The sequence below is a fragment of the Felis catus genome, chromosome F2 (assembly GCF_018350175.1).
Source record: "Felis catus isolate Fca126 chromosome F2, F.catus_Fca126_mat1.0, whole genome shotgun sequence".
Classification (NCBI taxonomy): Eukaryota; Metazoa; Chordata; class Mammalia; order Carnivora; family Felidae; genus Felis; species Felis catus.
Window position 1 is genome coordinate 72,396,912 of NC_058385.1, and position 23,868 is coordinate 72,420,779.

The following is a 23,868-nucleotide window of genomic DNA, read 5'->3' on the forward strand; positions in this document are numbered from 1 at the left end:
TACCCAGGCCGGAGCCACAGACCCCACCTGCCTGGCTCATTTTCTAATCTGTTCTGCTCGCCCTCTGTTTTCTAGGGCCACCCTTCTCCCAATCCCGGCTATAAAAACAATGGGGCACACACAGGGCAATGTAGGGGAACACACACACACACACACACACACACACACCCTGTGTGCTTACCCATGAAACCCCAGAAAGCAGTCTCCTTAAAGTTAGGAACATGACATATCCATGATGCTTGTCACTACTAGACAATGGGCGCAAGGCATCGTAGATGCAATTAGAAAGAAGGAAGAAGTGAACAGGAACAAGGAGTACTCTACTCAACGACATCCAGGTTATTCAGTTAGAAAACATCGCCAACAATAGAATTCAGTTACGTGTTGGGGTAAGAGTATCTCTCAATGTAATAGAAGAAATATAACGAAACAAAGAAGTCCATCACAATAGCTGCAAACAGATCTCACGCATCATAGTTATCAAGTTATGCATACGATGTATATGAATAAAATTTGAAGATATTATTAAGGAATAGACACAAACATGTGAATAAATGAAAAGACGCCCCCATAAGAGGAAGACCCACACTACGTATATGCCAACTGTCTCTAAATTAATCTCTAAATTTAACATAATTCCAATTAAAAATAGGATTCCCCGCCCCCCCCCCCGGAATTAAATATGCTGATATTCTATGGGAAAAGACAAAGAGGAGAATAGTCAAATTCTGAATAATGAAAGGTGGTCTAGGTCTGAAAGATATTAACCTACCTTATAAAGCTAAAATAAATGAAGCAGTTTGGTAAATGGTGTGTGAGTAGAACACAGACCCATGAAACCGTGTGAAACAGCCAGAAATATATCCAAATATATGCAGAAACTTAGTTCGTGATTAAGAGGACATTTCAGATCAGTGGGAGAAAAGGAGGTGATTTAGTAAGTGGTGTTAGGTTTAGACAAGTGGTAGCCGTCTAAAACAAAGTTCAGGTCCATTCTTAGTTACTTCTACCGAGATAAACTCCAGGTGGAGAAAATATCTACATTTTTTAAAACCCCACTGTAAAAGTATTTTTAAAAAGACGTGGGAGGGGGATTTTATTTAAATAGTATCCAAATGGGGAAGGACTTTGAGTGTGTGTGTGTGTTTGAGTTTTACAATTTATTAAATAGGAAAGCTGTCCATTTGAACAGAAGAGAGGAAATTTATTTAAAAAAAAAATAACATCTAGAGAAAAGTGGCCAAAAAGGGGTATGGTGCGTGTGGTGCCCCCCCCCCCCCCCACATTCGAAAGCAGCTGGAAAAGCACCCTGGGAGACCTCGTGCTGACCCAGGAAGCCTGCGCACACACTCCAAATCCCTGAATTCCAAACTTGATTGTACGAGATGCCACTTGCAACATGCATCAAAACCCTCCAGCCAAAGCAGCTCTTCAAGTCTGAAGGCCCACGGATGCCTTGAGATGGTCGCACACAGTGGCCGCCCGCGTGACCTGGGGCCCCGCGGAACGACAGCAGCGCCCCCACTCGGGGCATCCAGGCTCAGGTCTCCAACTGTACGAGCCGCCCCTGACCCCGAGGCCCCAGGAGTGGACTCTGAGCCAGCCGGGGCACCAAATGAGGTCAAGGAGGCACTAGGGCCTTGGCAGGCGAGCACGGAGCTGCGGCTCACCTACCCCCTCTCCTTACGGAATCCAGGACGATCGACCGAACTTACCTTACGATTAACATTCTGGAATGACGACGGAAAACACTTACTACGGAACGGTCGTGTTCATGTTTAGTCACTTCAAAACACCACCGGCTTTCACAGAAACGTCTTCTTGAAGGAGCACTAGTCCGTCAAGTAGCAGGAGCTCACCAGGAAGGGGCGCATAGAAACGGGGTGCAGCTCTCACACGCGGGGGGCTCCTCACTGCCCCTGGCTGCCAGCGCTGTTTAGGTCATGAAATCAGCGGCACGATCAATACTTTCGCTACGGCCGAGGACCCCGTACTTAAAGACACAAGGTCATTTTCAAGCCCAGCGAGCGGCGGCGGCCGGGCGGAAGCAGGGCTGCGACCTGGAGGCACTTCATGGCTCTCAAGACTCCTCTTCCTCATCTTGCATTTCGGAAATTCTGTCTACGGACTGAAGGATTTCGGCAACACGATTCAGCTCCAGAAACCAGCTGCCGGATGGAGGAGTGGGCGTTGTTCCTGCGGACTCAAAGGTTCTGCGAGACCACTTGGGCGTTCTGCCTCGCCCCCTGCAGGCGCGGCGCCCTGGCCCCACCGCAAGGCCGCCTTCTCGCGCTGGAAGTTCGAGACCTAGGCCTGCAGCGAGCTTCTGTCCCGCTTCGGTTTCAGGATGGGGCCTTCCACCCTGACGGCCCGGTTTGTCGTCGGCGCCAGGTGCTGCTGCCCCTGCTGGACCACTGACTCCAGATCTCGGCCGTCACTTTCCGCCTTTATCGTTTTCGCTTCCGGCTTCCGCTCCAGCGTCCTCCCCGTTTCTGCCTGAGTTTCGGAGAAGCCCTGGACCTCAGGCGGCTTTCCTCTCGGCCTAGGGTTTTCAGCTTTCAGCGCTTCGTGGCGTATCTGCAGCGTCCGCGGGCGCCTGTCCCCCAGAGACTCTCCGGGAGCCGCGAAGTGTGCGCTGGGGCTCCCCGCCGGAGGGAGAGAGAGGCAGGCGCGGGAGTCAGGGTCGCTCAGCATCCCCGGGGGCAGGGTCTCGGGCCCCACCAGCTCCCACGGGGTGGAGGAGGAGGAGCCGTACGTGCTCCACACTGGACGGCGAGTAGGCCCCGATCCACCCCTCGTCCTCGTCCTCGTCCAGAAGGTCACCAGCCCCTGTACGGTCCTCGAAAAACGGCTGCTGCTATGCCAGGCCGTACCCCACGGTCTGGGGGGTTGGGGAGCTGCGGCCCAGTCCCGGCAGGTGCCTTGCGGGTTCCTTTGAATAAATCCTGTTGTTGGCGGTGTCTTCTCCCGACAGGCCCGGGTTCTGGGTTTTCAGAAACTCTCTGAAGGAGAACGGATCGGCCTCTGCAAGATCTTCAAGCTGATCGATCTCCAAAATGTGCCTCCTGGCGGACCTTGCTTAGTGCATCTCCCCCTTTCCGTAGCCAAAATCTGGAGCCCGTCCCGTCGGGTCGGGGGCGGCCCCGGGGCCGGCGCGCTCGGCCGCTCACCGTCCGGAGTATGACGAGGCCCCCGGCTCGTGACATCTGGAGGGGACGCCAGGACAGCGCGCGTAACCTGTCGTTGCGGGCCCGGCCCTCCCTAACCCGGCCGCGGGGGCTCCGCCCGAGTCCCCCGCCCCTGTCGCCCGCCGCCCGGCCCAGGACTTTGTCTTTTTAAACCTGACACAAAAGTTCAGACTCCACATAAGAAAAGAAGCTTGGCATAAATCGTTTCATGAAATCAAACATTTCTAGGGGCGCCGGGTGGCTCAGTCAGTTAAGTGCTCTGGTCATGATCTCACGTTTCATAGGTTCGAGCCCTGCCTCGGGCTCTGCGCTGGCAGTGGGGAGTCTGCTTGGGACTCTCTCTCTCCCTCTCTCTCTGCCCCTGCCCCACTCACTCTCGCTCTCTGAAAAATAAACAAAGACTAGCAACTCAGAAGAGAAAGGCATGAACAGAGTTCTGAGTTCAGAGAAAACTAAGTAACGGTGGCCTTTAAACATATGGAGGGTGCTCACCCTCACCGCTGGGGGGAAAAACACCACAAATTACAACTTCTGTGACAGATCATGTTCACCTGTTAAACCGGACAAAATAAAGACGTCTGCGAACGTGCCGTTAAGGGGAGATACCAGCATTCGCCGTCACTGGTGTTGGAAGGCACAGCCTCTTGGCAAAGCCATTTAGTGAGCTCTCTCAAAAAGGAAAATGCACTAACCCCTGCACCACTGCTCAGCATTCATCCTGCACACGCATTCACGCCTTTGCTCAGGGAGGTGTGCGTAAGGACATTACGGGTAGTAAACGATCAGAAATAACTTACATATGTATCTACAGAGGACAGGTTAAATGAGATGCCAGGCACTCTTACAGTGAAACACTCTGTGGCCTTTAAAAGCAACGCGACGGCTCTATAATGACATGTGACAAGCTCCTAAATGTACAAATTGTTATCGTCTCTGGCTGGGGCTTCCACACTCAGGGACAGAGACTCAGGGAGAGGAGCAGGAATTTGATTTTACTATACATACTTCTGGAGCATTTAACTTACAAAATTTTTTTTAATGTCTATTTATTTTTGAGAGAGACAGAGCATGAGCAGGGGAGGGGCAGAGAGAGAGAAGACACAGAATCCAAAGCAGGCTCCAGGCTCTGAGGTGTCAGCACAGAGTCTGATGTGGGACTAGAACTCATGAGTCGTGAGATCACGACCTGAGCTGAAGTTGGATACTTAACCGACGGAGCCACCCAGGTGCCCCTGGCATATTTAACTTTTTAAAATCATGGACATATGTTCTTTTTAATTTATTTTTAATTTTTTTTAACTTTTTTTTATTGTTAAGAGACAGGGAGAGACAGAACACGAGCAGGGGAGGGGCAGAGAGAGGGGGAGACACAGAATCCGAAGCAGGCTCCAGGGTCCGAGCTCTCAGCACAGAGCCCGACGCGGGGCTCGAACTCACAAACCTGATCATGACCTGAGCCGAAGTCACACGCTCAACCGACTGAGCCACCCAGGCGCCCCCGGACGTATGTTCCTTTTTAAAACTATATTTAAATCATTGTAAAGAAAAGAGAGAAAGTCTGAGAGCAGAGTTGGGCTCAAGATATACTATCTGTGTGGTGACGGGTAAGTTGTTTAACGTCTCTGGGCTCTTTCGCTTTATCGGTAATACACTCGTGGTCTATTTGAATTCCTAGGCCCTGGCCTCTTAGACACTCCCAGTAAACCATATACAGGGCAGTGCTGTGATTAGAACCCCGGTCGGTTGGGCTATGTTCATTCTTCCATTTCATTCCTTTGTCCATTCGACAAATTCCTGTAATTTTTTTTTTTTTAACGTACTTGACAGAGACAATTGAGGTGTTTGCTATGGGCCAGGCATGGTTCTAGACGCTCTACAGTTACTGACTTATTTAATCTGCACTACAACCCCCTATGGCAGTTACCGTTACTGTCTTACTCTACAGATAGGGAAACTGAGGCACAGAGAAGTGAAGTAACTTGCCCCAGCCCCGTGTCTGGTAGGTGGCCTAGTGAATGCCATTATTGCCAGGCAGGCGGCAGAGCCTGAGCTCTTTCTGCAGCACCCCATGGAGTGTGGGGCATGGGGTCCCCAGGTCAGTGTGGAGGTACGCATAGCGCTAGGAGGGGCTGTGAGGTGATGGGCCTGGAATCTTCTTCCCCTCTTGAACACCTGCTCATGGAACAGCCTGACCCATCCAGCCCCTCCACCTCTTTGAGTAGGGCTGGGGAAGAGAGCAGAAGAGGCTTTCTGTTGTCCAGAAAACATGAGTTCCCACAAGCCAAGTGGATGCCCGGAAAGTACCAGAGCTTGAGCTGTCTTGCAAGGGCCAGGGAACCCCAGAGACAAGCAGCTGAGGGGGGCGATGAGGGGCCAGGGGTCAAAGCAGGTCTCCCCAAGGGCGGAACCGTGGTGAGGCGTTGTGGAAATGACCACCACCACGGGCAGCTGTACGTTCAGGACGGGAGCTCTGGGAACGATCTGGGTTCCCCGTATCTACTGAGGAGATGTGGGCACATAGATGGCAAACAGGGCCATGGGAGTGGCTGAGCCTACCAGGGAGAGCGTGTGGTAGGGTGACAAGAGCCCCCAGGAGCATCACCATTTGAGAAACAGGCAGACGAAGACGGTTCGCAAAGAAGAGGTGAAAAGGATGGTCAGAAGGATGGGAAGAGAACGGGAGGAGAGGGGGTGACCCTCTTTCATGACGGCTGCAGACCGAAGCCCTGAAAATGTCCTGTTCAGATATGGACAGTTTCTTCTCCAAGGTTAACTGGAGAAAGAATTATTTGAAGAATGGAGAGTTTTCGGCTGGCACTTCCCTTGTTTTCTATTCTTACAGAGAGGACACATTTTCCCATATGTTGTTTTGGCAGAGATCTCTGCATAAACACGTTTACACACACATACACGTATATTTGCAGGCGCACATATTTAAGTCAGTTAAGCTAATATTTATTGAATCTCGGTTGTGTGCAAAGCACGGCACCTCCCAGGGGTCTGCCAGGATGTGACGGCAATGTGCTAAACGCCGAGATCCAACTGTGAGCCCAGACGGATGGGTTCCCCAAACAGGTGTGTGTCCTTCGTGCAGGACTTCAGAGGAGCCTTTACCAAACGGCGCGTCAGACTTAGTTGGTTGGTTCACTGGACCCAGTCCTGGGGCAGGGAAACCCACCTTCCCCGAAAACCTCCTGCTGGGTGAGAAACCAGCTCTTGTCTTGTTGAAGCCACTGATACTCGGTGTCTGTGAACGTTAGAATCCTAATTAGTACTTACAGACATATGGCCCAGAATCACTGCAGAGAAAGGGCAGCCGCCTGTGAAAGATGTCCCCTGCTACGCTGCCCAGGATGGCTCCCAGTTTGGTAACGCTGCTTATTAAATTTCCTGGAACCCAAGTTGCTGTTCTGCGCTCGACCCTCTCTCCGCCTTTGCACCTGCTCTGCCTCTTGGGCCGATCATGTAACGGGGTGTTCCAGACGCGCAGACCACACGCGCAAGAGGCAAGAGGAAGGGCAGCACTGCCAGGGGAGGTCAAAGTGGTCCGGCCCCTGGGGATGCAGAGCTGGTGGGGGGAGGGGGAGGGGAGAAGAGAGGAGGGAGGAGGGAGGCTGTAGGCCAAGATGTTTTTAGATGGAGTTGGAAATAATCCTGAGGCAGAGGGCAACCATTTGGAAAGAGTGAGCAATGCTCCTCCTTTGGAGACTGATTTTTAAGGGGGGAAAATAAGTGAGCATCTTCCTTTAAGGTTTCTTTTGCTTTCACAATACCGGAAAGAAGTTTGGCAAGTCGGGGAGGAGAGGTGTCACTCAAGTGCTGTCCTGTTGCTGTGGGAAGGGACACGGGATATTATGATAGCACATCCATAGGGGACCCAGGTGTCCTGGCAAGATTATGCCTAAAATAGCTTTTATTTGGGAGCAGGTTCATGTTGCTTAATATAATTTTTAACGTTATAATTATGGGGAAAATCCTAACATAGGCAAAAATGACACAATGGTCTCCCGAAACAGCATGAACTCAGGCTAATCCTGTCTTATTCCCACTGCTATCCATTTCCCCTCCCTTATTTTAAATTCTTTTTTTTTTTTTAAGTTTATTTATTTTGAGAGAGACAGAGAGAGAGTGTGTGTGTGAACAGTGGAGGGGCAGAGAAGGAGGAAGAGAGAGAATCCCAAGCAGGATTCTGCACTGACAGCTTGGAGCCCAGCGAGGGCCTTGATGTCACCAACTGTGAGATCGTGACCTGAGCCGACACGAAGAGTCCAACGTTCAACTGACTGAGCCTCCCAGGCGCCCCTCCCCTCCCTTATTTTAAAGCCAATACTGGAAGTCGTATTACATGATCCATAAATATAGCATTTTAATATGTATCTCTGAAACATAATAAACATAACCACAAGGCCATTATGACATTAAAAATGATTTTTAAAATATCAACGATTGTATGGATGGTGTTCAAATATTTAATTATTTAGTAAATGTATTTAAAAAAATTTTTTTTAACGTTTATTTATTTTTGAGACAGAGAGAGACAGAGCATGAACGTGGGAGGGTCAGAGAGAGAGTGAGACACAGAATCTGAAACAGGCTCCAGGCTCTGAGCCATCAGCAAAGCCTGACGCGGGGCTTGAACTCACGAACCGTGAGATCATGACCTGAGCCGAAGTCGGACGCTTAACCGACTGAGCCACCCAGGCGCTCCTAGTAAATGTATTTTTTTAATGTTTATGTATTTTTGAGAGAGAGAGAGAGAGAGAGAGAGAGAGAGCACGAGCCGGGGAGGGTCAGAGAGAGAGGGAGACACAGAATCCGAAGCAGGTTCCAGGCTCTGAGCTGTCAGCACAGAGCCCCACGCGGGGCTCGAACTCACAAACCCGGAGATCGTGACCTGAACGGAAGTCAGATACTTAACCCACTGAGCCATGCGGGGGGGCCCCCATAAATGTACTTTTATTTACAATTCTACCGTTTGAGTCAGATCTAGATAAGACCCACGCATTGTGATTGGTTAATATGTCATTGAAGTATCCTTTAATGTACAGATTTCCCCTCTGCCTCTCTCTTTTTTAACCCTTGCAATTTATTTGCAGAAGAAACCAGTTTTTGCTTGGGCCCCGGAGAGCCTCTCCCGTGTGGACTTTGCTGCTTGCACGTTCACGTGCTCGAGTATACCCTCCATATTTCCCATGAATTGGTCGTTTCATCTAGAGCTGCGGCGTCCCATATGGTAGCCACCAGCCAAAACCAGAATAAATTAGGTGAAATTTCAGCTGCTCGGCAGCCAATGTGACTCTCCTGCCACATCAGACAGTACAGATTATAGAACACGTCCATCATCCGGGCAAAAACTTCTGGACATTTAAAGGCTGAGAAGCTTACCTAAAATGTAATTTTTTTGGAAGACCGTTTCATCAGGACATTAGCCTTTGACGCTAGAGCATCCTTTGTTCCCCGGGAGAAAAGTGTCTTTGGAGTAAGTGACCCCCAGGTCAGCCCCTCTGGTATTCCCTCTCTCCATCCAGGCATCTCAGAGTCCTCCTCGAGACTTTCCTCTCCCCCGGTTTGTATTGTTGCGTTTACCCCCTAAGCGCCTCTCAAATCGGTCCCCTTGTCTCTATTTTTGGAGCGAACACTCTGCCCCAGGTCACTTTATCTCCGAGAAACCGAAATGCTCTCTGCTGGGTCTCCCGCGGTCACCTCGGCCTGCACCTGGTGCCTTCTCTGCAGGACAGCGGCAGGAGCTCTGTGCTCAGAGCACTGGAACATTCCCGTCTGGATCAGGAACGCGCTTACCACGGGGCCCACCGTGCAGTGAAGAGTGACGCAGAGGAAGGCACAAAATGCTGGGACCGGTGCAGTAAAATTGAGGACCCGGCCAGAGTTTCGTTTACTGAGTCCTGCTCTAGCTTCTGGGCCGTGGGAGTGAAAAAGACAGAGTAGATGCCCACCTTCCAGGAGGAGGGAGCTTATTTTCCAGGGGAGAAAGGCATACTCTAATCAGGTAGATAAATGAACAATAACAACTTAGATCACGTCAAGTGTTGAGAAGAACATGGAGTGATTGGATAGAAACCAGGAGTGGTGGTGGTGGGGGGGGTCTACTGTAGAGAATGGTCAGGGGAGGCTTCCTGGAGGAAGCGACACTTGAGCAGAGCCATGAAGGGTGAGAAGGATGAGGACACAGCTGCCGAAGAGCCCGGGGAGGGGAGAGCCAGGCGGTGGGAGGAAAGCCAGGCAGGGGAAATAGTCAAGTGCAGAGGACCGGAGCTGGGAAAGAGCCAGCAAGTGACTCGGGGAAGATGACCTCAGCCTCAGTTTTCTCATCCGTAAAATGGTAACAGGGGCACCTGCCAACTGCAGAGGCTGCAGCTATCATTGTCAAGATTATGATTATCATTTAGTTCAGGAGAGGTTTTAACAGAGCAAATAAATGCTTTCACCCAGACCAGACAACAGATTCATTAGTTGTGACTAATGTATGTTGTGACTTCCCCTGGAGAATATGGTTTAGGCTCTAGAACTCGTAATGACACTAGACCCTTACCTCGCCCCGCCTCCCCATGCATGGACACACGCACGCATATCCACACACAAGTACACATAGACACAGCATCTACGAGGGGTTTCGGTTTGTGGCCGTCGGATTCCTGTTCCCGAACACCACCTTAGAGACAGTGCAGATTTTGACATTTCAGGCTTCAAGCTTTCAGCTCATCCCCAACGCCCCCCACACCCCTTCCTTGTAAATCTGTGGGAGGAGCAGGCTGTCAGCAGCACAGAAGGAGGGGGGCTGGGGCTGGGGGTGGGGACCAAGCCACTTAATCAGCTGGGAAGTCTCCTCAAAAGCTCCTCTGCCTCAATCCGCAGGGAGACCACGGGACAACTTGCAACACAAGTTGGGTCCTTAAAAGGCAGCACAGAGACCAAGCTGGGGCGAAGGGAAGGCATTCTGGGAGGTGAGAGCATCACCTGTGGGGTGGGGAGAAACAGGTGTTTCCTGGCGAAAACAGCAGCTGCAGGGAAGAGAAAGGTCTACAGGGAACAGCGAAGGCAAAAGAAAAAAAACGAGAGAGAGAGAGAGAAAAAATCAAGACAGAGATGATTCCACCTCTTTTTAAATTATGGACGCGCTCCGGGGACTCAGAATCCAGAGGGCTTTCCTGTGTTATGGGGCTGTGGGGACACCGCGCGATACTGGGTATTATGCTTCCTTCTCTCCGTTCACAGCCAACACCATCCTCTCAGCTGCTCCGACCAAAACCGGGCGGTCATCCTTGACTTCTTCCCGCGTCTCGCACGCCACATTCATCCCATCTGGAAAGCCCACCGGTTCGACCTTCAGAAGGTATCCAGAACCTGAGCAGACCCCCTCTGCCCACCCCCACCGCATCACCTGTGACGCGGCTCAGGGAGAGGCTCTCCCTCCAGGTGTCCTCTTTCAACCCATGCCCCTCTGCAGCCTGGCCTCGGCACCTGGCCAGAGCGCCCCTGTTCCTCGGAGGCCCCCTTGCTTGCAAAGCCAAACGCGAAGTCCCGGGAGGGGCCCTAGCAACAGCCAGAAGCTACCATGTGCCCAGCTGAGGCTGCAAGGCGACATGAACGTGTCCTGTGTGCCCTTGCCCAGAAGTGTGTGGGTGTATTCGTTTCCTATTACTGCTATATCAAAGGATCAGAGCGTCGTAGCTTAAAACAACAGAAATGTATCCTGTCTCAACTCTGGAGGTCCGAAGTCCGAAGTCAACATTGCTGGGCCAAACCCCAAGACTCTAGGGGAGAATCCATTCCTCGCCTCTTCCAGCTTCTGGTGGCTGCCTGGCACTCTTTGGCTTGTGGCTCCATAAATCTAATCTTGTCTCCATGGTCACATTGCCTCCCATTCTGGGTGTGTCGAATCTCCCACTGCCTCTCTCTGGTGAGGACACCTGTCATGGCACTCAGGGCTCACCCAGATGAGCCAGGAAAATCTTCATTTCAGGATCCTTAACTTAATCACAGTGTGGTCCAATGAGATGCAAAGAGACCGCTTTGTTGGGCCTTCTTGCAAAGACTATGTGTTTTTCCCCGGAAAACAGTAACGAGTAAAGATTCGTGAGCAAGAAGTTCTGAAGCTGAAGATTAAAGCACAGAGGAAGGAAAGGCCTGAAGAAGCAGAGAGAAATGGGGCCAGCATCCTCATGACACTTATGAGCTCCTGGATCACACAGAGCCTGAAGCCCTTCTCGTCCACCTCTGGTCTTTTCAGTTATGAGACCCAGTAATTTCCTCTTTCTTTTGAGCCAGTTTGAACTGGATGTTCTGTCACTTACACCAAAAAGAGTTCTCATTCATATTCTCTTTAAACCTCAAATTCTTACCTAAAAATAGGTTAAATATCTTACAGAATTATGATAAAATTTAATTTAAAAAAAAAATTTTTTTTCAACGTTTATTTATTTTTGGGACAGAGAGAGACAGAGCATGGATGGGGGAGGGGCAGAGAGAGAGGGAGACACAGAATCAGAAACAGGCTCCAGGCTCTGATCCATCAGCCCAGAGCCTGACGTGGGGCTCGAACTCCCGGACCGCGAGATCGTGACCTGGCTGAAGTCGGACGCTTAACCGACTGCGCCACCCAGGCGCCCCTAAAATTTAATTTTTCAATGCTCATTATTTATTTTTGAGAGAGAGAGAGAGCAGAGGAGGGGCAGAGAGAGAGGGAGGCACAGAATCCAAAGCAGGCTTCAGGCTCCGAGCTGTCAGCACAGAGCCCGACGCGGGGCTCAAACTCACAAACTGCGAGATCAGGACCTGAGCCAAAGCCAGATGGATGCTCAACTGATGGGGCTACCCAGACACTCCCAGAATTCTGATAAAATTTAAATGAAATGACATGTATAATACATATATGTTAATTCCTGGCACATAAAAATTCTCCTTGTGAATGATGGCTGTTAATATTTAACACTTGACCATCACAAGATAAGAACTAGATCTAACATCAAGCTGGTATGTTTGGGTTATAGTTACTAAAATCTAGGATCTGGGGCAGAATCTGGGAGACATGGGAGCAGAGCTGACGCGTTCCCTGTGGCTGACCGTTTACCTAATGGCGTGTTCACTAACTGTCAAGTGTCTTGGGGGGCTGAAGGGGGGTCTTGTTCTCATTAGGAGCTCATGGTTTCTCTTGTCAAGGTAAGTTCAGCATCTATTAGGCGCCTTCGATATTCCAGAGCAGGGCTGGGGACTGGAGATCCAACAGGAGGGAGAAGCGTGAGTTCAGGCTGCAGCAGGACTCACAGTCTGATGGAGGAGGCGCAGGCGAATCGATAATCACATGAAGGTGGAGTGCAGGCTGGGGTGCTGGGTGGGATGAGATGGTGGAGGACCCAGGGCAATCTGGGAGGGCTTCTGGGAGGCGGCGATGTTGGCACTGAGACCTGAAAGACACACAGGAGCTTATGAAATAAAGAACATTTTGAGCGGAGAAAACTTCATGTGCCTGTGACACAGGGAGTATATTCTGGGCTGAATTGTGTCCCCACACTCCCCATTCGTGTGTCGAAACCCTAACCCCCCATATGATGGCATTTGGAGGTGGGGACTTTAAGGAGGTAATTAAGGCTAAATGAGTCACAAGGGTGGGGTCCTGATCCAATATGACTGGGGTCCTCACCAAAAGAGGCTCAGACACCAGGGATGCGTGTGCCCAGAGCCAAGACCACATGAAGACAGAGGCAGAAGACGGCCATCGACAAGCCCAGGGGAGAAGCCTCAGGAGAATCCCACCTTGACATCCTCGATCTTGGACTCCGGCCTCCGGAGATGTGAGCGAATCGGTTTCAGTTGTGTAAGTCACCCGGTCTGTGGCAGCCTTAACAGACTCACACCGAGTGTGAGAAGTCTGGGGACGCCCGGCCAGGACAGAAGGAGATGGGGGTGGGGGGTGGGGGGTATGTCACGTCCCACGGGCCGACTTAGGGATTTTTTGGTCTTTACTGCAGGAGCCGCTGAAGTATTATTAGGGCAGAAGTGACGAGTATATAGAATCTACACATGCGTAGAAATTGAAGCTCACTTTGAGAAAGTAAGAGGATTTTGAATCTGCCCTTATTGTGGTTTTTTTTTTTAATTTTTAAAATATTTATTTTTGAGGGAGAGAGAGAGAGAGAGAGAGAGAGAGTATGAGTGGGGGAGGGCAGAGAGGGAGGGAGACACAGAATCCGAAGCGGGCTCCGGGCTCTGAGCGGTCAGCACAGAGCCCGATGCGGGGCTCGAACTCACAGACCCGAGATCATTCATGACCTGAGCTGAAGTCGGATGTTTAATCGACCGAGCCACCAAGGCGCCCCTGCCCTTCTTGTGTTCGATTTGTCTGCCTCACCCTGGAGTGTGACGGGGGGGCTGGGATTGCCCTGTTGGCTGCTGAGTCACGTTGCGCAGCTGGTGCTTGATGCTATTCCTTGAGTGAATAATGGCGAGATTTATGGGTCGGTGGGTATCTCGAGGGTCCAGAGGGAGGAGAGATTGCTCTGCCTGGTTGGCTGGAGAAGGTAGGACTTCGGACCAGCTACGGAATTTGTGGGACCCAGTGCAAAATGGAAATCTAAGGCCGCTTGTTTGAAAATGATTAGGAGTTTCAAGGCTGTGACAGCAGGGCATTAACTCAACCGTGGGTCCTTGCGAGCTCAGGGGGCTGTGTGACGGCACAGATCACAGATCTAGGAAGCCAGCCCTGGTTGGAGTACATCCTGGAAAGCTTCGTGGAGGAGGAGGCAGCATTTGAGCTGGATTAGATCTGGGCCTGGGGAGCGACCTTCTCAGACAGAGGGATGGAGTGGTGTAGGCAAGAAGGTGGACAAGCACACCTCCCGATACGAGCCCAGAGGTCATGGGCGGACACTCTCTTTCACTGTCTAAAAAAAAAAAAAAAATCTGTCTGAGGCTCATTGCTCCGAGCTCTATTTTGGGGTGGGTTTCATTAATAACAGATGAATTCTGGCTCTGGGGACACCAGAGGTAATTTTTCACTTTTATTAGGGCTTGATGAGCTCTAAGCGCCATGCAGAAGCCCAGCCCCATTTTCAAATGGGCTCTTTTCCATCCCGCTCCTTCGCAAGCAAACAAAGGCCACCAGCGAGGAAGGCCTGGCTCGATCACAGAGCGCTGGCACGGAGCCTTTCGTCAGCAGCTGTGCCCCCCGCATCTGCCGTGCTGAGGTCCTGGTGTGGCACACTACCTTGTGTTCGTCGTGGTCTGGGGGCTGGCATGATGCGGAACCCTGCCAGGAGGGGGCCTGGCCGGAGTAAACCGACGGAGGGTAGCTCTGGGGGCTTCACCGGTAAGAGGTTCGTCGTACTCATATGAGTTTCCTCGGGCCACCATAACAGCCACGCAGAAACGCACCGTCTCAAAGTTCCGGAAGCTACAAGCTGAGCATGAGAGTCAGCAGGGCTGCGCTCCCTCTGAAGGCTCTAGGGAAGAATCCGTCCCGTCTTTCTCTGGCTTCTGATGGTTGCCGGCCGTCCTGGCCGTTCCCTGGCTTGGCATCACTCCTGTGACCATCCCCCTTGTCATAAGGCATTCTTCTCTCTGTCTCTGCGTCCCGATTTCCCTCCTCTTTTGAGGACACCGGTTACGGCACCCTAATGTAGTAGGACCTCATCCACAAAGACTCAGTTTCCAAATAAGGTCACGTTCACAGGTACTGGGGGTTAGGACTTGATTATATATTTTGTGGGGGGGTCACAATTCAACTCACAGCTCGGGTCTCCTGTCCTCCCAAAGATACTAAGAATCACAAGGAACATCTGCAGGGGGCCCTGCACTTCACAAAGTATTTCTTTGTTTTTAATTTTATTTCTTTTTTTTTCTTAGCGTTTATTTTTGAGAGAGAGCACGTGTGCATGCGTGCACGTGCGAGGGTGGGGAGGGACCCAGAGAGAGAGAGGATCTGACGCGGGCTCCGCGCTGACAGCAGAGAGCCCGACGCGGGGCTCGAACTCACAAATCGTGAGATCGTGACCTGAGCCAAAGTTGGACGCTTAACTGATGGAGCCACCCAGGCGCCCCCACAAATGTGTTTCTAAACCCTCTGCCCTCTCTCCTTTGCTCAGCAGCTCTGCCAGGTAGGTTGGGAGGAAGCCCTGTGCCCATTTTACAGCCAGGATAATTGAGTTGTAAAACATTTTAAGTCGCAGCAAGGGACACATAGACAGCGGTTAGAAATATTTAGGGAAAGCCCACGAATTGGGTGGTGGGAGGAAAGAAGGAGGTAAAGTGGGGAAGAGAACTAGAGACATGAGACGGGCCAGTCACTCTGAGAAATGCTCCCGAGAAAGGCTTGGGGGTCAAATTCTTGCCTCTGTAACGCATCAGCCACAGCTCAACATTTATTGAATGTTCACTGTGTGGCAGGCGCCGTGCCAAGCCCTGTAACCAAATCCTTGATTTAATCCTTACATCTGCCCGGTGCCGTGGGCTTGATTACTACTCCCTCCCTGTTCACAGGCGGGAGCTGAGTGAGACCCAAGGGGGTGAATGGAGAAGCCGGTAGTCGAAAGTCAAAGCTTACACTCCGTCACTGGGCCATTCTCACTGCTGACAGTGGCCCACACGTGTGGGCCGGTGAGTGTCCTATCAGACCTGCTGGGCCCTGTGGCGGGCCATTAGTGTGGATGGGCAGGAGCTCAGAGTCCCATGTAATGGGGAGAGGAGCCCAGGCTTGTGGAGGTATCTGTCACACGGGTTGGGAAAGAAGGTATAGTCTGGGTACCAAAGTGCTGTAAGGATCTAGACTAGGGGTGACAAACTTTTCCTGTTAAGGGCCAGACAGGAAATACTTCAAGCTTTGCAGGCCATATAGTCACTATCACAACTACCCCACGTATAATATGCAAGTGAACGAGCGTGGCTGTGTTCCAATGAAACTTTATTGACACTGAAATTGGAATCTCGTATGATTTTCCTATGTCATGAATACTATTTTTCTTTTCTGTTTATCGGTTCCTCTGCTGTCTCCTACTCATTGAAACATGCAAAAACCACTCTTAGCCTGAGGCCGCTCAAAACCAGGCAGGGGAACGGATTTGGCCAGGGGGCCGTGGTTTGCGGAAACATCTGAGGACTTGGCCCTGTTGGAGGCTACCGGAGAATATGGCCAGGGCGCGACACTTTCCATTAAAACTGTGACAGGAGCAAAAGGGGCCACGTGAGTGCTGTGATTTCTGATGAGTGCATTTCGTGTAGCGAATCCCCGAATGACCTGGCCTTCAGGATGGCACCGTGATAAGTGACACAGAGGTTCTGCCTTAGGAGCCCTGAGCCGGGTGTGCAGATAAATGCGCCTTCCTAGAGGGCTCTTGCTGTCAGGAACACCCCGGTTCCGGGAACCTGCTAAGGGGTCCAGCAGCTGCGCGTTGTGATGGAAGCCAGTCTTGGGCCTGGGAGGAAGGTGTTCGGGCGGGAGCTGCCCTAGGAATGACGCAGTTTGGGTGGGTCACAGAGGCCTGTGATGTGTGGCACCATCGAGCAGGGGGGTGTGCAGGCTGTGGGTCGTAGGGCCTCCCTGCTCTTGAGCAGGAAGGAGGGAGAGTGAGCCCGCCCTCTCATTTTCCAGATCCATGCAGATCACCATCTTTTCCGGAGTGGCCCCCGGGGTCCCGGAGAACTTGCCGGGCCCTTTGCTGCAAGTGGGGTGCTGTTTTCACGTTCCAGCACCAGCTGTGTGACTTTGGGCAAGGTGCTGAAGCCCAGTGAGTCTCGGCTTCCTCATGTCTCCCCACGGGACGGACCGTGACCCTCTGGTGGTAGGTGGTAGGGTGGTCGGGAGGATGTAGATGGGACAGTGCGAGGTGCCTCGCTCCCCGGAGATCCTCTGTGAGGGGTGGCAGCGACAGGCCACATGTCTGCCAGGCTCACACGCCGCTGTCATACAAGGTCACTGAAAATTTGGCCTTAAGGGACAACGTCCTTTGCCACCAAGTCTTGGAGTTGGCTTTCTCCTTCTTTCTTGGCGTCCAGCCCCCGGGGAAGGTTAACTTTGTAAATTCTCTTCGAAACGCAAAATCCACCGGGCCGTCTCTGCCTCTCCCTCCCCCAACCCCATCCCTTCCTGGGGCAGACAGAAGGAACTCATCAGACATTCGAAGGCGGGAACTGCACTTTTTCAACAATTGAGACAAAAAGAAAAAAAAAAAACGAAATTAAATCCAGCAATTAAGTTCTAATTGCACAATTACTTCACTTCGTGGCTCTGTGCCAAGGTTGGGAGCCTAGCTCCCACAAATGGTGTTTTTGTGCAGACTTGGGGAGGAGGAGGTGAGGGAAAGGGGGCTAAGGAGGTGATATCTGGGGACAGGGCAACAAAGGCCACTGACCCAATGCCAGCATTCTAACTGTTGGGGTGGGGGGTGGGGGCCGGGCTGGGGAACCCGAGGGCCTCTTTAGAACTAAAATGGTGAATACGGTGAACTCTGGGCTTTCTTTAAGCAAATTGTGTGTTCTAGGGAGAGCCCATCCTGGCAGGCCTGGCGTAGGCACCCTTCTGTTCACACCTGGGGTGGGGACATTCTGTCTTCACACCTGGGGTGGGATCCTTCTCTGTTCACACCTGAGGAGGGGGCCCCTTTTCTGTTGACACCGGGGGTGGGGCCCTTCTCTGTTTACAGCTGACATGCGGATCTTTCTCTGTTCACACCTGGGGTGGGGACCTTTCTCTGTTCACACCCGGGGTGGGGGCCCTTCTCTGTTCACATCTGAGGAGGGGGCCCCCTTTCTGTTGACACCAGGGGTGGGGCCCTTCTCTGTTTACAGCTGACATGCAGATCTTTCTCTGTTCACGCCTGGGGTGGGGACATTCTGTCTTCACACCTGGGGTGGGATCCTTCTCTGTTCACACCTGAGGAGGGGGGGTCCTTCTCTGTTCACACCTGGGGTGGGATCCTTCTCTGTTCACACCTGAGGAGGGGGGTCCTTCTCTGTTCATACCTGGGTTGGGGGCCCTTCTCTGTTCACACCTGAGGAGGGGGAACTTCTCTGTTCACACCCGGGGTGGGGGCACTTCTCTGTTCACATCTGAGGAGGGGGAACTTCTCTGTTCACACCTGGGGTGGGGACCCTTCTCTGTTCACATCTGAGGAGGGGGCCCCTTTTCTGTTGACACCAGGGGTGGGGCCCTTCTCTGTTTACAGCTGACATGCGGGTCTTTCTCTGTTCACACCTGAGGAGGGGGAACTTCTCTGTTCACACCTGGGGTGGGGACCCTTCTCTGTTCACATCTGAGGTGGAGATCCTTCTCTGTTCACACCTGAGGAGGGGGTCCTTCTCTGTTCACACTTGGGGTGGAGCCCTTCTCTGTTCACACCTGAGGAGGGGGCCCCTTCTCTGTTCACACTTGGGGTGGGGCCCTTCTCTGTTCACACCTGAGGAGGGGGAACTTCTCTGTTCACACCTGGGGTGGGGGCCCCTTCTCTGTTCACATCTGAGGTGGAGATCCTTCTCTGTTCACACCTGAGGAGGGGGCCCCTTTTCTGTTCACACCTGGGGTGGGGCCCTTCTCTGTTTACAGCTGACATGCAGATCTTTCTCTGTTCACACCTGGGGTGGGGACCTTTCTCTGTTCACATCTGAGGTGGAGATCCTTCTCTGTTCACACCTGAGGAGGGGACCCCTTTTCTGTTTACACCGGGGGTGGGGCCCTTCTCTGTTTACAGCTGACATGCAGATCTTTCTCTGTTCACACCTGGGGTGGGGACCTTTCTCTGTTCACACCTGAGGAGGGGGAACTTCTCTGTTCACACCTGGAGTGGGGACCCTTCTCTGTTCACATCTGAGGTGGGGATCCTTCTCTGTTCACACCTGAGGAGGGGGCCCCTTTTCTGTTCACACCTGGGGTGGGGCCCTTCTCTGTTTACAGCTGACATGCAGATCTTTCTCTGTTCACACCTGAGGAGGGGGAACTTCTCTGTTCACACCCGGGGTGGAGGCCCTTCTCTGTTCACATCTGAGGTGGAGATCCTTCTCTGTTCACACCTGAGGAGGGGGTCCTTCTCTGTTCACACTTGGGGTGGGGCCCTTCTCTGTTCACACCTGAGGAGGGGGCCCCTTCTCTGTTCACATTTGGGATGGGGCCCTTCTCTGTTCACATCTGAGGTGGAGATCCTTCTCTGTTCACACCTGGGGTGGGGACCCTTCTCTGTTCACATCTGAGGTGGGGATCCTTCTCTGTTCACACCTGAGGAGGGGGCCCCTCTTCTGTTCACACCTGGGGTGCGGCCCTTCTCTGTTTACAGCTGACATGCAGATCTTTCTCTGTTCACACCTGGGGTGGGGACCTTTCTCTGTTCACACCTGAGGAGGGGGAACTTCTCTGTTCACACCCGGGGTGGAGGCCCTTCTCTGTTCACACTTGGGGTGGGGCCCTTCTCTGTTCACACCTGAGGAGGGGGTCCTTCTCTGTTCACACTTGGGGTGGGGCCCTTCTCTGTTCACACCTGAGGAGGGGGCCCCTTCTCTGTTCACATTTGGGATGGGGCCCTTCTCTGTTCACATCTGAGGTGGAGATCCTTCTCTGTTCACACCTGGGGTGGGGCCCTTCTCTGTTTACAGCTGACATGCAGATCTTTCTCTGTTCACACCTGGGGTGGGGCCCTTCTCTGTTCACACCTGAGGTGGAGATCCTTCTCTGTTCACACCTGAGGAGGGGGCCCCTTTTCTGTTCACACCTGGGGTGGGGCCCTTCTCTGTTTACAGCTGACATGCGGATCTTTTCTCTGTTCACACCTGGGGTGGGGCCCTTCTCTGTTCACACCTGAGGTGGGGATCCTTCTCTGTTCACACCTGAGGAGGGGGGTCCTTCTCTCTTCACACCTGGGGTGCGGCCCTTCTCTGTTTACAGCTGACATGCAGATCTTTCTCTGTTCACACCTGGGGTGGGGACCTTTCTCTGTTCACACCTGAGGAGGGGGAACTTCTCTGTTCACACCCGGGGTGGAGGCCCTTCTCTGTTCACACTTGGGGTGGGGCCCTTCTCTGTTCACACCTGAGGAGGGGGTCCTTCTCTGTTCACACCTGGGTTGGGGGCCCTTCTCTCCTCACAGCTGACCCGGGGACCTTCTTTGTAGACAGGGAGTTTCAGGGCCTTGTGGTTGACTCTGGGGCAAGGAGCCACGGCAGTACCCAGGCCAGGCCACCCCGCAAGGCTTCTAGAGAGCCAGGAGGGGCTTGTGAGGGTCAGCCTCCAGGTCGCTCCGTATTCGTACCCTGGAAGAGGTGGGGGAAAGAGAATCTGCTGCTCCAGTCAGTGGATTCCACGGGCTGCTTCTCTGCCTCTCGCCCACTCACCCGCTCATCCATTTACTCACACGTTTGCCAACTGCCGAATTCTTCCACGAACATTTATGGGGCATCTAGCACGTAGAAGTTACTCTGCAAGCCAGGAAGATGGAGGGTGGACCCTGTCTGTTCTTTACAGGACACTAATCCCATTAGACCAAGGCCCCACCCTCCTGACCCCATCTAACCCTAATCACCTCCCAAGGGCCCCACCTCCGAACATCATCACACTGGGGGTTAGGGGTTCAGCATATAAATTTGGAGGAGACGCAAACATTGAGTCCATAGCACGTGCAATGGGCCACCCGTGGTGCTTTACCCAGGTAATTGCTAAAACCTTATAAAATCCCTCTAAGGTACATATGACTATCGCTTCCATTTTGCGGACGAGGAAACCAGTACTTAGGGAAGGTTAAGACGCTCCCCTCCTCAAGGTCCTAGACTAAATCAATCTGGGACGTCTGAGACTAGAATCCAACTCAGTTTTGATTCAGAAGCCTGTACCTTTTCATGACCTGTAGGTAGAAAGCGATACGTGTCCCAGGAGAGATGAAGTCACATCATGAGTCATGGAAACACAGATACAAACAAAAACACACAGTGTCCCAGCTCTCCCCCTCTTCTCGGTGGAGGAGTTAAAGGCAACGTGGGAAAAACAAAGATGTGTTCCTGGTGCCACCGCTGAGGAGGGTGGCAGGTTGGACCCCTCTGGTAGGAGCCCCCGCACCTTGGCTGAGCATTTGGGGCAGCAACACGGGGCGTCCCGGGCTTGCACCGGCTGAGACCCCGCCACGTCACCCAAGTGTGCCAAAATCACGCTCCGGTGGGTTGCCAACGATGAAGAATTGCTCGGGAGGGAAATTCCACATTATACGTTGCAGCCAAGACAAGAGTTCCGGAACCCCAGCTATAAAATAAATCAAACACAGGCGTAACCACCGCCTGCACCGTTCAGAGGAATCTTCCAGATCAGAGCCACGGAGGGAAATGGAAGGGGAATGAGCCTCTGAGTCTCCCCGGTGATCGTCCCGCTGCCCCTGCATTCCCAGCCCTACCTGCTGCTGCCTCTTCTCCAGATGGGCTGATGTTCAGCCACACGGCACTGGGTCCCCCCACTGCCCCCCCGAGCCCCGACCCCGTCCTCCCAGATGCTCTTCCTCTGCTTGTCCCCCTGGCAAGCTCCTTCTTCAAGGGCCTGCTTGAGAATCACCTCCCTTGGAAAGCCTTTCTCAACCCCATCCTTCCCCAAGACCATGCATTGCTTCTTTTCCTATAATCAGCCCCAGGGCACAGCCTTCGAGGTCACGGGCTGAGCCAGACCCGGGCCAAATCCCAGCTCTGCTGCATTCCCTGTGAGCGTGGACCTGGGATCTCACTTCTCTGAGCCTCCGTCTCCTTATCTGTGAGCTGGAGGTAATTCCGAGACCCCACGGGGCTGCTATTCTCAGCGGAATGCTTCTTGAGTGTCCCCTGCGTGCCAGGCATCGTGCTAAGCTGCGAGGACACCGTGGCAAACAAGACGGGCGGTGTTTTCTGAGGCGTTGATGGGGTAGTTTATGAAACGGGCTGAGCACCGTTCCCGAAACTTAGGATAAGCTCAGTAAATCGGTCGTTAGGATCATGGTCCCGCGGGATTTTGAGCAGACTTCCGCTGTGAGACTTTTTGCACCGTCCTAGAATTCCTGGTGCGTATGCGTTCTCCTGCGCAGGTGGTGAGCACCCCCGTGTAGGGACGGTGTCGTCTCTGACTCCCATGGAGTTTGTCCTGCTGCCAAAAGGGAATTGCTTTTCAGAAAATTTGGAACGGGTCGGGAGCCTGGGCGGCTCGGTCGGTTAAGCGTCTGACTTCAGCTCAGGTCATGATCTCATGGTGTGTGGGTTCAAGCCCCGCGTCGGGCTGTTGCGGATTCTGGGTCTCCCTCTCTCTCTCTGCCCCTCCCCTGTTCCCTCTCTCTCTCTCTCTCTCTCTCCAGGATGAATAAACATTTAAAAAAAGTTAAAAAGAAAAACTGGAATGAGAATGAATCTCCGTGTCCCCTTTTTTCTCTCTGGCTCCCGCCCCCTGAGATGTTGCACGTCTGGATTAAACCAAAGCTGGGTTTTCCAGTTCCTTCCTCCAAACAAAGCTCTGAGACAGAGAGAGAGAGAGAGAGAGAGAGAGAGAGAGAGAGAGAGAGAGGAGGGGAAGGAGGGAAAAGGAACAGGCAGTGAGAGAAGGGGTGCGGGGGGTGTTGAAGGGAAGGAAAGGGAGACACCGGAAGGGCACAGGGATGGGGAAAGGTGACAGCAAACACAGCTTACCTGGGAGGGTGCACTGGATGGCCCCTTTCCGCAATCACTGCTCTGCCCCGGTACAGTCCCCCTTCTCTCTCCCTCTCCTCTCCCGGGGCTGTGATGACATCTCCTTGCCGAGATCCCAGCCTCCAGGCCTGCCCCACTCCAGACCATCCGGCACCCTGCTGTCCTTAGAACCCTTCCGTGGATATCCGTCCTTTCTATGGTAATCTAATGGCGTCATCCTCTGCTCTCAAGAGTCCTCAATGGCTCCCCAGTCCCCTGAGAATCAAGCCAGGGCTCTGTGGAATTTCATTTAAGACCCTCAGTGCTCTGGTTCCTGACTCTGGCCATCATTTATCCCCATTGTCATTGCCAAACCTCCACCCTCCAACCACCCTGCCCTGTACCCTGTGCTCCTAGCATCCTGAAGTTCCCGTAACTCCCTGATTGGGTTTCTTGGTTCTCCCTTCCCTTTTGGCAGACATCTACTTATTTTTCAAGATTCTGTCCAGACATCACAGTCTCCAGGAAGCCTCTCCCGACTCCCACACCCCTGGCTCCCTGGATGATTATCCACTGGAAGCAGTACAGACTCCCCGCTCGGCTGTGGCCACACTCGAGCGCACTTCGTCACCGTAGCTAGCCCTTCCCAGGTGCCTACTGGCCGTCAGCGTTGGACTAAGCACCTTACATCATGATGTAACTCGAGGTCTCAAAACCACCCATGACGTAGGTGTTGCTGTTCCTATCTTCATTTTAAGAAGAGGGCGCTAAAGGACCAGCAAAAGTGATTAACTTGCCTGGGATCACACAGCCAGTGAGTTCAGAGTTGACATTTGAACCCAGGTCTGGGTTCCAAAGCCCGTGCCCTTCATTTCTGTTCTCTGGAGCAGAGAACTCCAGACGGTGATCTCTTTGAGTTAGGGACGAGTTCTCTCTGTCCTTGCATCCCCAGCACTGAGCACAGTACTTAGCACCTAAGAAAACTTAACAAAAATTCATTGGATGGATTGGCGATGATCATGCCCGTTTTCCAGATAAGGAGACCGAGGCTCAGAATTATTAAACAATGTGCTGAAGGCCACCC

General features: G+C 52.6%; 1 pseudogene; it reads right to left on the reverse strand.

Annotated features, from left to right (window-relative positions):
• Positions 1 to 1,299: 1,299 nt before the first annotated feature.
• On the reverse strand, positions 1,300 to 21,989 carry LOC101092239 (annotated as a pseudogene).
• Between the last annotated feature and the right edge of the window lie 1,879 nt (positions 21,990 to 23,868).